The sequence below is a fragment of the Lepisosteus platostomus genome, chromosome 5 (genome assembly GCF_059453375.1).
Source record: "Lepisosteus platostomus isolate fLepPlt1 chromosome 5, fLepPlt1.hap1, whole genome shotgun sequence".
NCBI classification, from domain to species: Eukaryota; Metazoa; Chordata; class Actinopteri; order Semionotiformes; family Lepisosteidae; genus Lepisosteus; species Lepisosteus platostomus.
The window spans coordinates 18,558,041-18,570,678 of NC_142615.1; the positions used below are offsets into that span (position 1 = coordinate 18,558,041).

At 46.9% G+C, this 12,638-nt stretch overlaps 2 long non-coding RNA genes across 2 annotated transcripts; one reads left to right on the forward strand and one right to left on the reverse strand.

The window, feature by feature from the left end:
* The first annotated feature begins 3,603 nt into the window (after nt 1-3,603).
* LOC148664422 (uncharacterized) lies at nt 3,604-6,005 on the forward strand. The gene is made up of 5 exons (XR_015936486.1): nt 3,604-3,906; nt 4,300-4,362; nt 4,938-4,998; nt 5,284-5,346; nt 5,874-6,005. It is a non-coding gene; the product is annotated as an uncharacterized LOC148664422 (long non-coding RNA).
* LOC148664423 (uncharacterized) lies at nt 5,515-8,964 on the reverse strand. The gene is made up of 3 exons (XR_015936487.1): nt 8,870-8,964; nt 6,816-6,889; nt 5,515-5,967 (listed from the first exon to the last, which is right to left on the reverse strand). It is a non-coding gene; the product is annotated as an uncharacterized LOC148664423 (long non-coding RNA).
* Between the last annotated feature and the right edge of the window lie 3,674 nt (nt 8,965-12,638).

A 12,638-nucleotide genomic window follows, 5' to 3' on the forward strand; every position in this document is an offset into this window, starting at 1 on the left:
GATAGGACAGACACAAGAACTCAGACTTGCGGAGTTAAAGCAAGTTAAAGCTTTGATTTTATATATCACCTTTAAAAGTGGCATCTCAAAGCAAAGTAAATACCCAACACTGATTGTACCCATCTGTCATGCTAATAAAGCAGCTTGAATTGAATTGAGAGGGGGGGGGGTATATTTGCTTTGTGTATAAAGTACATTGTGAATGTTTTCACAGCCTTCACTTTGTCGTTTTTATGCCATTTTTTGACCACGCACGAATATTCCTATGTCCGTATCTTCGCAAGGGAATCAGTGTGAATTTTAATACTAATTAAATGACCGCGGGCACTTTCCACCCCCTCTACATTCTCAGAGTAGAACAGACTAACCTTCTAATGAAAGACGGTCCACCCCCCACGGACAGGAAAGTGCCCACAGGCACTTAAACTTAATATGGTCAGTAACAGTAAACAGTAACATGGTCAGAAGGAGCACGTACAAACGTTTCCCAAATAACCATATGTAAGACTCTAATGCTTAAAATGTTTAGGGAGAAAGTGGAATACTGGTGTGTATATTTTCTTTAAACTACCAATACCAGCCATATACAGTCTGTAACGTAGGGATTTCTATATGTCTTTATTTAGTGGTTACATTAGTGACAAAGGCTAAACTTTTAGCTTCAGTAATGTGTACATATCTCCCCTTTTTATAAAACGACATGGTTGAAAACTGTTCCAGAGCCACTGTTGTTTCATCAGTGAAAAGTACATCATGAAATGCCTCTCCCTGTTCAATCCACTGGAAAAAAGAAAAGGAGCATAAAGCTTCTGATGGTCATAAACGATATTCATTTAGGAGCAGCATCAGAGGTATGTTTTTAACTGCACTCCATTGGAGAGAATACCATAGTGTGTTTTTTTTTTTACTCCCTGGCGGAAACTGGCTTCCAGAAGAATCAGTATGGCTCAGAGATTAAATAAAACTTCACTCGCACCAAACAAATGTATATTTCTAAATATCACAACATGATCGAATTTTAGTCATTTTAATAACAATGAATAGTCACCTATGCGTTACAATATAAACATTTATATTGATTTAAATCGCGTTTAAATCACCTTTATTTAAAACCCATAAATAAAGCTGATACTGTTTAGACTTTTAATTATTTAAAACTGTATTAAAGCAGCACGATACACAATGCAACGTAAATTGCTATCTTTGTCTTCTGTGTAATAATGTTCACCTCTCTGTCCAGCAAATTTACAATAGTAATAATAATGAACTTTATTGTATATGGCGCCTTTAAAGGTGGCTCCTCAAAGCGCTTTACAGGTTAAAAACAATACTGTTAGGCTGGGAAAACGATTTTTTTTTAAGAAATACAAAATTAGATTTAATGATATGTTCCGGCTTAGACATTAACGAAGAGCATAACGCGTGTACTGTATACACTGCAAGTACAACCCCCCTCTCTGCAGGAGTGCTGGCTGTGACGAATTGAACCGGTTTCACGGGTATTTTCAAAGTAGGAGGCGAGATTTCCAGCGAAAGACACCTCCCCCCCCCTCAAAAACCCAGTAAGTACAGTACTTACTAGTTAAAGGCTAGGCTCCCGACTACGGCGAAAGGAACCCTTCTTTCATTAGAAGACAATGAACATATTTTAGCCCTGAATGAATTAATAGCAAACATGGTTTACATAAAAGACATTTTTCCAAGAAAGTTTAGCCTTTGTCACTAATGAAACCACTAAATAAAGACATAAATATAAAAATCTTAAGATTTTTAAAATACATGACTTTGCTAAAATTTATTTGAAAATAAAAACAATTACAACCGCCAGGGGAGAGAGAGAACAGGGGAGGGATGTTGGTTTTGCATAAGGGGCGGGGCTATGGAAATTAGGTCTGTTTGGGAATGTGTAGTTACATGTTCTGGCTGTTTGTGAATTATCGTTGTTGAGTATGGAGTGTTGAGGTATTGATTTTGTGTAATGCTTTATGTTGAAAATTGAGGTGAATTTTGTTTATGAGAAACAGGATAAACTGGGATGGGAGGAAGGTTTGGTTTGCATAAGGGGCGGGATTATGATAATTGGAGGACTTTGCGAGAGTAAAATGGTTTGATTATTTGATTTTGTATTGTGGTTGTTATCTATGTTTTTGGTTGGTATTATATTTATATGGTTGTTTTTGTTGGTTGGTTGTTATTATGGTTATTAATAATACGATCTATAGTTGAAATCTGAGCCTAAATAAAAAGAAAAAGCAAGTGATTAGGTTTATGAGCAATCTAATTACTTATTCGTTTAAAACGCTATATAAAATAAAGTTTATTATTAATTTGCTGGACAGAGCGGTGAACATTATTATGCATAAGACAAAGATAACGATCCTGATCAGTTTAGAAATCTGTGTACGCTGTAAGGTTTTTACTTCTTAAACTTTTAAAATACACGTTTTGAATAGAAAGAAATCCTCTTCCTGGTACAGTATGTATAGCAAACCAGCATGTCTTTTTTCTCCAATCAGAGGGGTGTCAGATGGTGTCAGCCAATCACCATTCTGAAGCCCTACCATAATCTCTGGTATGGGGAGACCCCAGAATTCTGTCCCACAGTTTAGACAGATGATAGATACTTTTATTGATCCCGTGAGGGAAATAAAGTAAATATTTTCATTTTAGGAAATTATTAAACGCTCGGTTAAAAGCAAAGGAGATTGTCTGTTATAGTGGACATAAAAACAAGAGTTCGCTGGCATTATATCCTGGAAGACACAGACCGGCGCCAGACCGGTAAATGCTTGATGAACTAGGTATTGGACAGTTTCCAACTGCTTGTACAATCGATGGAAATGTTCAAATAAATGTGCAAAAGAAATAAACAAAATAATCATTTATTTCTTTATCATATTGGGTAGCTAATGTCCTCTCTTTGCTAGGTAGTGGCTGTGTTTCTGCGTTGGGTAGCAACGGGTGACTGTTCTCAGGCGGAAGATGTAAACAGCTTAATGTTCGTGTTAAATAATTTTTTAAATTAAAATTCATTCTATACAGCAATCGCATATTTGGGTACCGTTTCATAAAACTTTCATGCTTAAAATGTTTAGGGAGAAATGGAAGACTGGTGTGTATTTTTTCTTTAAACTACCAAGACCAGCCATACACAGTACAGTTTACATACATACAGTAATGTTTATGTTCCTAAATTAATATCGTTTATGACCTTCAGATGCGTTATGCTCCTCTTCTTTTTATGCTCAGCTACTAAAATTTCCCTTTAGTGGTAAAATCCATATAAATATTCAAAACGGATTAAAATGTGCACAGTAAAGACATTAAATGATTAAATCTTTGCACTACCAACCAATGCACCACGAGTGCCCCTGTCGGTCATTTTGGCCAGCCAATCACTTGCCCTGCGGTGCCCTCCGGTGCCCCGCGGTGGCTTGTGGGTAGGTTACTGTACCGCGGGTTTTTACCGCGCATTTTGAATGGCTGCATCTGTATCTGATCTCCTCCATGAGGACTCCTTCACCGTCCTGACTCTCCCCTGTGTCTCTGATCCTGTCTCTGTCTGACTGTGGCTCTTCTGTGAGTTTGACCTTGAGAGATCTGTAATGCGGAGTTCTCACTGGAGCAGTCCGATATGATGGTCAATAAAAGGTCCAGCAAAGTCAAAGCTGGTCGCTCCCAGAACAGGACAACGCAAGCTCAAGTATCAATTCATGAAGTTTGTGGGTTTTAATGGATCCGGCCTGAGCAAGCCTGGTTCAGTTAGCAAACGGGCGGCCAACAATCGGCTTTTAACTCATTTCACAACTGCGGTCTCACACCCTGTGTTTTGGGTTTTTTCAGAATGCCTGGAGAAAACGGACTCCGACTACTGCCTAGCGCAAACCCCACTCCCAGCCGGTAACGGTGAGATCCGAAGACCTTTTAGAACAGGACTTGTAAATATTCCCATTCCATCGTCGTCAGAAGTATGAAGTGGCTCTGCGGGTTTTTTTAAAAAACCCAGCGACGCCGACTTTGTCTTCACCCGCAGAGGAGCAGGTCAAGGTTTATCCCTGAAAGGACAGGAAAAGAGACGCGGCGTTTCGGCCGCGGAGCCTCCTTCGGGCGCGTGAAGCCGGAAAAGACCACAGTCGAAATGTCGCGTCTCTTTCCCCTCTCTCTCGGCCGCGTGGAACGATCCCGTACCTGCTGCCTCTGCGGCCTGCGGGTGGCCAACACGGCCCCCTCCCTGACCGTTATCCCTACCTGCCGCGCGTCTTCAGCAACGCTTCCCTGACCGTTATCTCTCTCTTTCAGGAACTGCAGCACCGCAGGAATGCCATTACTCCGTGATCCAGGATCCCGGGCCCGCGGGCGGAAGTAGGTTTTGCCTTCTCGCGTGTAAGGGCTCGCAGGGCTCAAACGGCAGCGGCGGGGGGCGGCGAGACGCCTGTGGTGCACGGGCTTGCTAGGTCAGTGCGAGGTGAAGTCGGGGCAGAGCCCCTGGACCACAGCCCCACCACCGGGAGCTCTGCTAAGTGGTGGGTTGGGCAATCAGTGCTGGATACGAGTGTCAAGTGTCGACACGAGTGTGAGCAGCGTCGATTCGAGTGTGAACGGTGTCGACACGAGTCCTGTTGGTCAGTACAGTGTCAATACGAGTGCGAACAGTGTCGACAGGAGTGTGAACAGTGAGTCCTGTTGATCAAAAAAGTATCAATAAAAGTGTGAACGGTGAGTCCTGTTGTTCAGTATAGTGTCAATACGAGTGTGAACAGCGAGTCCTGTTGTTCATTACAGTGTCAATACGAGTGTGAACAATGAGTCCTGTTGTTCAGTACAGCGTCAATATGAGTGTGAACAGTGAGTCCTGTTCTGTACAGTGTTAACTCATTGAATTCCCTCTTGCTCTGCACAGTGTTAACGGGTGAGAACATGTGTTTTATTCTTTGCAGAATTAACACAGACAGATATTGCTGTTGAATACTCCAGTCAACAAACCCCGAGCCGCACAAAGTGAGGATCTTTTACTTCTATCTATTAAACTAGCAGAAATAAAACATCATGATAACTTCTTGCTGCTCTGTCCAGTTTTAACACAAGTGTGAACATTTGTAATAATAGTGAGTCCTGCTGTTGTGTACAGCGTGAATACAAGCGTGAACAGTGAGTCCTGTCGTCTGAACAGTGTCAATACGCGTGTGAACAGTGAGTCCTGTTGTTCAGTATGGTGTTAATGTAAGTCTTATCCTGTATAGTATAAGTTAACATAAGTATTGACCCGTATCCTGTTCTCTACAGACATCACACTACCCAACAGTGATGTGGAGTACGCCATCGTCAACAAACCGAGAGCAGCACAAAGTGAGGACTTTTTTAACTCTTTACCACAGTATAAAACCCACAGGAGTAATGAGAATGACACTAAAAACAACAACACTGATAGTGAACAAGAGATTTTGAACAATACACATTCTAGTCAGATTTAAATACCCACAGACCTGACCGTTGGAAGTAGTCAAAAAATGCAAATTATTTTTTTTTCTGCGTGCAGGTTTTCTAAGAACTGAAGAAAGGTTAATAATGAGAGAACGCCATTCGGTTTTTCAAGCCTGTCTGGTAGTTAGTGATTAATTGGACCCATGATTTAATCCACCTGTATCTGGAGAGAAGCCAGGGTACGGGCATCACCAACAAGGCTGGGCAGCTTGTTCCCCACCCGCCTCTGTGTAAAGACGCGTCACCCATTCTTGGTTTTATTTTCACCTTTCACTATACGTGAAGAATTCCAAAAGGTGCACAAATGCTCTGGAGCTATTCTGTGGTTCGGCGATGTCTCTGGAGCCTTTTGTCACAGTGTGCGACTTCCCTGTGTGTCTCCCCGAACACAGGGTCTGACTGAAGGGGCACTGACCTGCAGGAATGGGAGGAGACCGAGCTGGGACGGTTCTGCCACGTCAGCGAAACTCTGGACCCCGACTTCATCTGCCAAAGAAACAGCAGCGTCAATTAACTCCGCCAGCGAGTTCAACTGTCGCCTCCCTTCTCTCCATCTCTGTGTGTCCCATCTCTTCATAACCCGTCTCCTATCAATCCTACTGTGTTTCATTTACTCTTCCTCACTCTGTCTCCTGTCCGGTTGTCTGCACTTAAAACTGAGGTATTTCCTGTGATCTCCTCTCTCTCGCTGTATCTCCTGTCCTGTGGGTTTGTTACTGAGGGATTCTCTGTGATCTCCTCTCTCTCGCTGTGTCTCCTGTCCTGTGTGTTAGTATGTTTGTTACTGAGGTATTTCCTGTGATCTCCTCTCTCTCACTGTGTCTCCTGTTCTTCAGTGTTTTAATCCTCTTAAATAATTTAGCTCATTCCTCTCTCACTCACTGCGACTCCTATCCATTCTGTGTTCAGTTCCTCTGACTTGCCTCTTGCATCAGCGCTAGCAATATCATGCATCTATTTAATTTAAAATTATTGATCTGTCACCTTGATAGTTCGATCTTGGCTACAGTTAGCATAGATGGCACAATTAAAAGGACGATGAGCTCAACATCTGTGCGCGTCTAATTAACTGAACCGTACAGAACATCCTGCCTCAGCTAGTCTCTCGCTGGCGGGGTCGCCCATCGGCGAGACCACGTCTCCAGGAAATTCTGCGGACTGGACACTGCGGGAGGGTGGGGCTGTGTTTCCGCACGAACGCCGGAAATCACTCAGGATCTCCAGAGAGACTCCTGTAGCCTTACAGCATCACAGTCACAGGCCTCAGCATTGCAACTGTATAATATCAAACGCCCAGTCACCCTGAGGTGAGGCCGACCAGTCTGAAGTATTACCTGTAAACACCAGGCACACTGGAACCTGACTTCATCGTCCACTTAGCGCAGAGGTGGGGTGGACAGTCAGTTTTCTGGGGAGAAAAAAAACAACACCAGGAATTTAGCATACTGAAAGGATCATGGAGTGATGATCTGGCTGAACCCACTTGGCTGAGGGCTCCTGGCCAGAGGACGAGGTGGCTGGGACCCCCCCTGCACAGCGAGGAGGAGTGACCAGGGGGGGCAGCTACACAGGTGGAGACGGGGTGGGAGAGGGACGCGAGGGAGAGAGGGGGATCACGTGCAGTATTGACAGTGTTTCAGGAGAGGAGTCAGGAGTGATTGCTAAAATATCGACAGCCGAGTCAGACCGAACTAGGGTGTGGCCATCCCTCTCGAACTTTCATCACAAACTCCTGTCTTCCTGCGGTGTCTCTGAGGAAGCTACCATTTTTCATTGGCTAATAAGAGGTGGAAGAGGTGTTAGTGGGACAGCAGGGGGGCGCTGCTGTGTGGGGAGCGTTCTGGCGCACTATGGCTGCCGTCGCATCATCCAGGTGGGGGCTGTACATTGGTGGCGGTAGTGGGATTCCCCATTCCCTGTGCAGCGCTTTGAGTGGAGTGTCCAGAAAAGTGCTATATAAGTGTAAGCAATTATTAATAAAGCCCCTCTGTTATACCCATCTAGAAACATGCAATCAGCATGTTATTGATGAAGCAATAGTCACAACATTATTCCACACCTCTAACCCTGCACTAGGGGGCATGCTTCAGGCTCGGGCCAGGGTGAGAGGCGGGTTATGATGACAGTCATGCTTTCTACACCTTATACTGAGCTCAGAAATGGACCGAGCGGACATCTCACGAGCAGATCCCTCCGCGTATAAGAAAGGCAACTTGTCTCAGGAAAAATACCACGGATTCACATCCAAAATATGATAAAAAGGCAAAAACCCCACACTTGGAATGCAAACGTACCCTAAAAAGGAAACACAGTTTTAAAACCAACTTGATTTTCCCCTGGAGAAACCGTTTTATGGACACACATCGCATCTATTACACATGTATAACTAAATATAAAGATAAAACTTAATATAAGAAGTCATGACATATCACACATGACGAAGTCTGATCCAGAATAAACAGTTTACACTGACCCACCTTTATTTACCCTGGTCACTCACTTCTATTAACTGTTTTAATAAGGGTAACAAATGAATATTTGTTTCAATTTGGGATCTACATCTGGGAGCCCTGAAATGTTGGCCAGAGGGGAGAAGCTGATATTCAGACGTGAGAATATATTATGATGTTGTTTTTCACCTGTCTAATCAAAGCTTGTTCAAAAATGATCTGATTATAGGACACACGAGTTTATAATCATACTCATTCCACTTTTTAACCCCGTATATATGCACAATATGAAACGTATATACACTAAATCTCACGTGTGACTCCCATAATATACATTTCTTTACGAAAATTAGGAACACTTATTACAATTCTCAACCCCCCATGACGAGGCAATATTTCATACCTTTGTTTCTTTGTGGGTTCAAAGTTCTGTCCTGTTGTTTCACACGTAATGTTTTGGTAGTTATCTCAATTTTCCTTTGCAATTATCTCCAAGATCATCATCAACTTTTTGTAAAACTATGCACAACTGATATATAAAGAAAGTCCTGTACCAAAAGGTCTTCGTAGGGAAAGACAACTTTTTTTTTCCTTACGTCAGTCGCTACACGGTTACTCTTAAAATCCATTCATCGCCTTTAAAAAAAAGTTTCGTTTTTTATTGTGTTTCACTGACATTTCTGTCACAATTCTGAGGGACCCCAAATAAAATTCACTTGCCGGTATAAAGACGCCGGCGAGGTTAAGACAGGTATCGAGCCACCTGCGTATCTAACGGACGTTTAAAATAAAAAAAATGGCGTGTAATGTTGCGAAGGCCTACTGTTTTTTTATAGTTTGTCGATTGTAAGGGACGTGGGCCGCGACAGAAATACTGGTCGGGGTGGGAAAAGGTTTATTGATGGTTTATTGTACCGCAACGGTCACAATTGACTCACCAGCAAAGATGGCGCCGAGGCCACATCGACTCCCTCCCGCCCTGCCTCGCACCGAAGCTCGAGCTGCGGAGCGCGACGCCGAACCGCCAGTCCGCGGGCGCGGGCGCCGGACATAGACGTCATAACCCCTTCCGAGGCGCAGGAATTTTAGATCACTGTAGTTTCTTCTGGACCCGGGTTAGGGACAGTGTGCCCTCCGTGAGAGTCTTCTGAGGAAGCCAGTGTCTCATGGGTGTCCAGGCTGGGTACCATCTGTCCATCACAGGACACACAGACACACACACTCACACATCCTGGACAGGACACCAGTCCATCACAGGACACACACACACTCACTCACACACCCTGGACAGGACACCAGTCCATCACAGGACACACACACACTCACACACCCTGGACAGGACACCAGTCACTCACAGGACACACACACACAACCTGGATAGGACACCAGTCCCGGTGTCCCGGTTTTCCCGGTGTACGCTTCTCTTTCGGAGACCGTTTCTCTCTGGTGTTGTTTTGCTGTTGGAATAAATGCCGAGGTGACCCTTCTGTGTGGAGTCTGCGTGTTCTCTCCAGCGGGTCGTTTCCTCCACCGCAGGGGCTGGTCGAACCATGGTCTCCCAATCGTCACAGAAGTGTGTGTCGTTTTGGGTGGTGGGGGGTGGGGGGTGCATCGGGGATACTGCGCCCCGAGGGGGTGGCCTCTCACCTTGCTCCGGACGATGGGAGAAGACCTGTACCTTCACGAGTCCGGGTTGTGAAAACTTCTTCTGGCAGTTCAAAACGTTTCGAAGAGACTACAGCGCTACCCTGTTTTCCATTTGTATCGTGTATTATTATACAGTCATAAGTATCTGTCCTGATCACAGAGTCCCCCTCTCACTGCCAGGACAGGAGCCCAGTGCAGCACGAATAATAATAATAATTAATAAGTCTGGACCCTCCCCTCAGAGCTCTTCCCAGGTCAGGGGGATCCCCTCCAGCCCCCCTCAGTGTGCAGCCCCCACCTGGATGATGCTCCAGTACGCTCAGCACACAGCAGCTCTCAGTGGGGAGGAGAGCAGAGGGATGGAGCCAGTTCAGAGAGGGGGGGTGATTGGGAGGCCATGATGGGTCAAGACCAGGGGGGGAATCAGGCCAGGACACTGGGGTAACACCCCTACTCTTCTCCAGAGACACCCCGGGATTGTTAATGAGCACAGAGAGTCAGGACCTCGGTTTGACGTCTCATCCGAAGGACAGCGCCTGTTTACAGTCCAGTGTCCCCCGTCACTATACTGGGGCATCAGGACTCACACAGACCGCAGGGTGAGAGCGCCCCCTGCTGGCCCCACTCACACCTCTCCCAGCAGCAACCTTGGGGGGGGGGAGGGAAAAAACCAAAAGCTAAATAGATTTTTTTTAAAAACATTTTATTGATGCTTTACAAAAGTCCAGTCCAGTCTGGTGTCCCTCAGCTCCAGTCCAGTCCAGTCTGGGGCCCCTCAGCTCCAGTCCAGTCTGGTGTCCCTCAGCTCCAGTGCAGTCCAGACTGGGGTCCCTCAGCTTCGGTCCAGTCCAGTCTGGGGTCCCTCAGCTTCGGTCCAGCACAGACTGGGGTCCCTCAGCTTCGGTCCAGCACAGTCTGGGGTCCCTCAGCTTCAGTCCAGTCCAGTCTGGGGCCCCTTAGCTCCAGTCCAGTCCAGTCTGGTGTCCCTCAGCTCCAGTCCAGCACAGACTGGGGTCCCTCAGCTTCGGTCCAGCACAGTCTGGTGTCCCTCAGCTTCGGTCCAGACTGGGGTCCCTCAGCTTCGGTCCAGCACAGTCTGGGGTCCCTCAGCTTCGGTCCAGCACAGACTGGGGTCCCTCAGCTTCGGTCCAGCACAGTCTGGTGTCCCTCAGCTTCAGTCCAGACTGGGGTCCCTCAGCTTCGGTCCAGCACAGTCTGGGGTCCCTCAGCTCCAGTCCAGTCCAGTCTGGTGTCTCTCAGCTCCGGTCCAGTCCAGTCTGGTGTCCCTAGGCTCCTGTCCAGTCCCGTCTGGTGTCCCTCAGCTCCAGTCCAGTCCAGTCCAGTCCAGTCCAGTCCAGTCCAGTCCAGTCCAGATCTTAGCCGGCACAGAACCAGGAAAGGAACCTGGAAAGAATATTGTTATTGCAGGTGTGAGGGACACAGACACAGACGTCACCATGACATCAAACAGCAAGAGGAGACTCCTCCTTGAATCACAGACACGACCAGGCGGCGCCCCCCTGTCTGCTCACCTGCACCTCCTCTTCCTCCTCTTGTCCTTCCCGGCAGCCAGCTCCTCCTCTCCCTCGCTCTTCCTCTCCTGAGCTACGGTCGCCACCTCCATCGGCTCGTCCTGGTCTTCTGTCTCCACCGACACGCAGCTCAGGGAGTTAAGAAGGGCGCACCAGCGCTTCTGAAGCAGAGACAGGAGAGTCACGTTAAGAGTCGGACTGGACACTCCAGTACATGAACACTGCACTGAGAGAGAGAGGGGTTCATACAGACACACTGACTGGACACTCCAGGACATGAACACTGCACAGAGAGAGAGAGAGGGGTTCACACAGACACACTGACTGGACACTCCAGTACATGAACACTGCACTGAGAGAGAGAGGGGTTCATACAGACACACTGACTGGACACTCCAGTACATGAACACTGCACTGAGAGAGAGAGAGGGGTTCATACAGACACACTGACTGGACACTCCAGGACATGAACACTGCACTGAGAGAGAGAGAGAGGGGTTCATACAGACACACTGACTGGACACTCCAGTACATGAACACTGCACTGAGAGAGAGAGGGGTTCATACAGACACACTGACTGGACACTCCAGTACATGAACACTGCACTGAGAGAGAGGGGTTCACACAGACACACTGACTGACTGGACACTCCAGTACATGAACACTGCACTGAGAGAGAGAGGGGTTCATACAGACACACTGACTGGACACTCCAGTACATGAACACTGCACTGAGAGAGAGAGGGGTTCATACACACACACTGACTGGACACTCCAGTACATGAACACTGCACTGAGAGAGAGAGAGAGAGAGGGGTTCACACAGACACACTGACTGGACACTCCAGGACATGAACACTGCACTGAGAGAAAGAGGGGTTCATACACACACACTGACTGGACACTCCAGGACATGAACACTGCACTGAGAGAGAGAGAGGGGTTCATACAGACACACTGACTGGACACTCCAGTACATGAACACTGCACTGAGAGAGAGAGAGGGGTTCATACAGACACACTGACTGGACACTCCAGGACATGAACACTGCACTGAGAGAGAGAGGGGTTCATACAGACACACTGACTGGACACTAGACAGGAGTAAAGAGAGGATCAGAGCATCACCCACCTTCTTTTTCTTCTGTCTCACAGGAGGTGGTGATTGGACCTCCTCCAGCTGGAGTCCGAGGAGGGAGAGAGGGGGCAGGAGAGGGACAGCACAGGGAGAGAAAGACAGAGACAGGTGAGTCAAGTGTCCCAAGAGTACAGAGACTCTGCTGAGATCACACTCGCAGGGAGTGAGCCTGGGTGTAGCCCACTAATACCGACCCACTGGACACCATAGGACAGAGAGGAGGATGAAAGAGACACACTGAGGACGGAGAGGAGGAGGAGAGAGACACTGACAGACAGGGCTGAAAGAGAGAGAGACAGAGAGGCAGGGACAGACAGACAGCAGGCCGAGAGAGAGACACTGAGATCGAGGGACAGACAGACTGACAGACAGGGCTGAAAGAGAGAGAG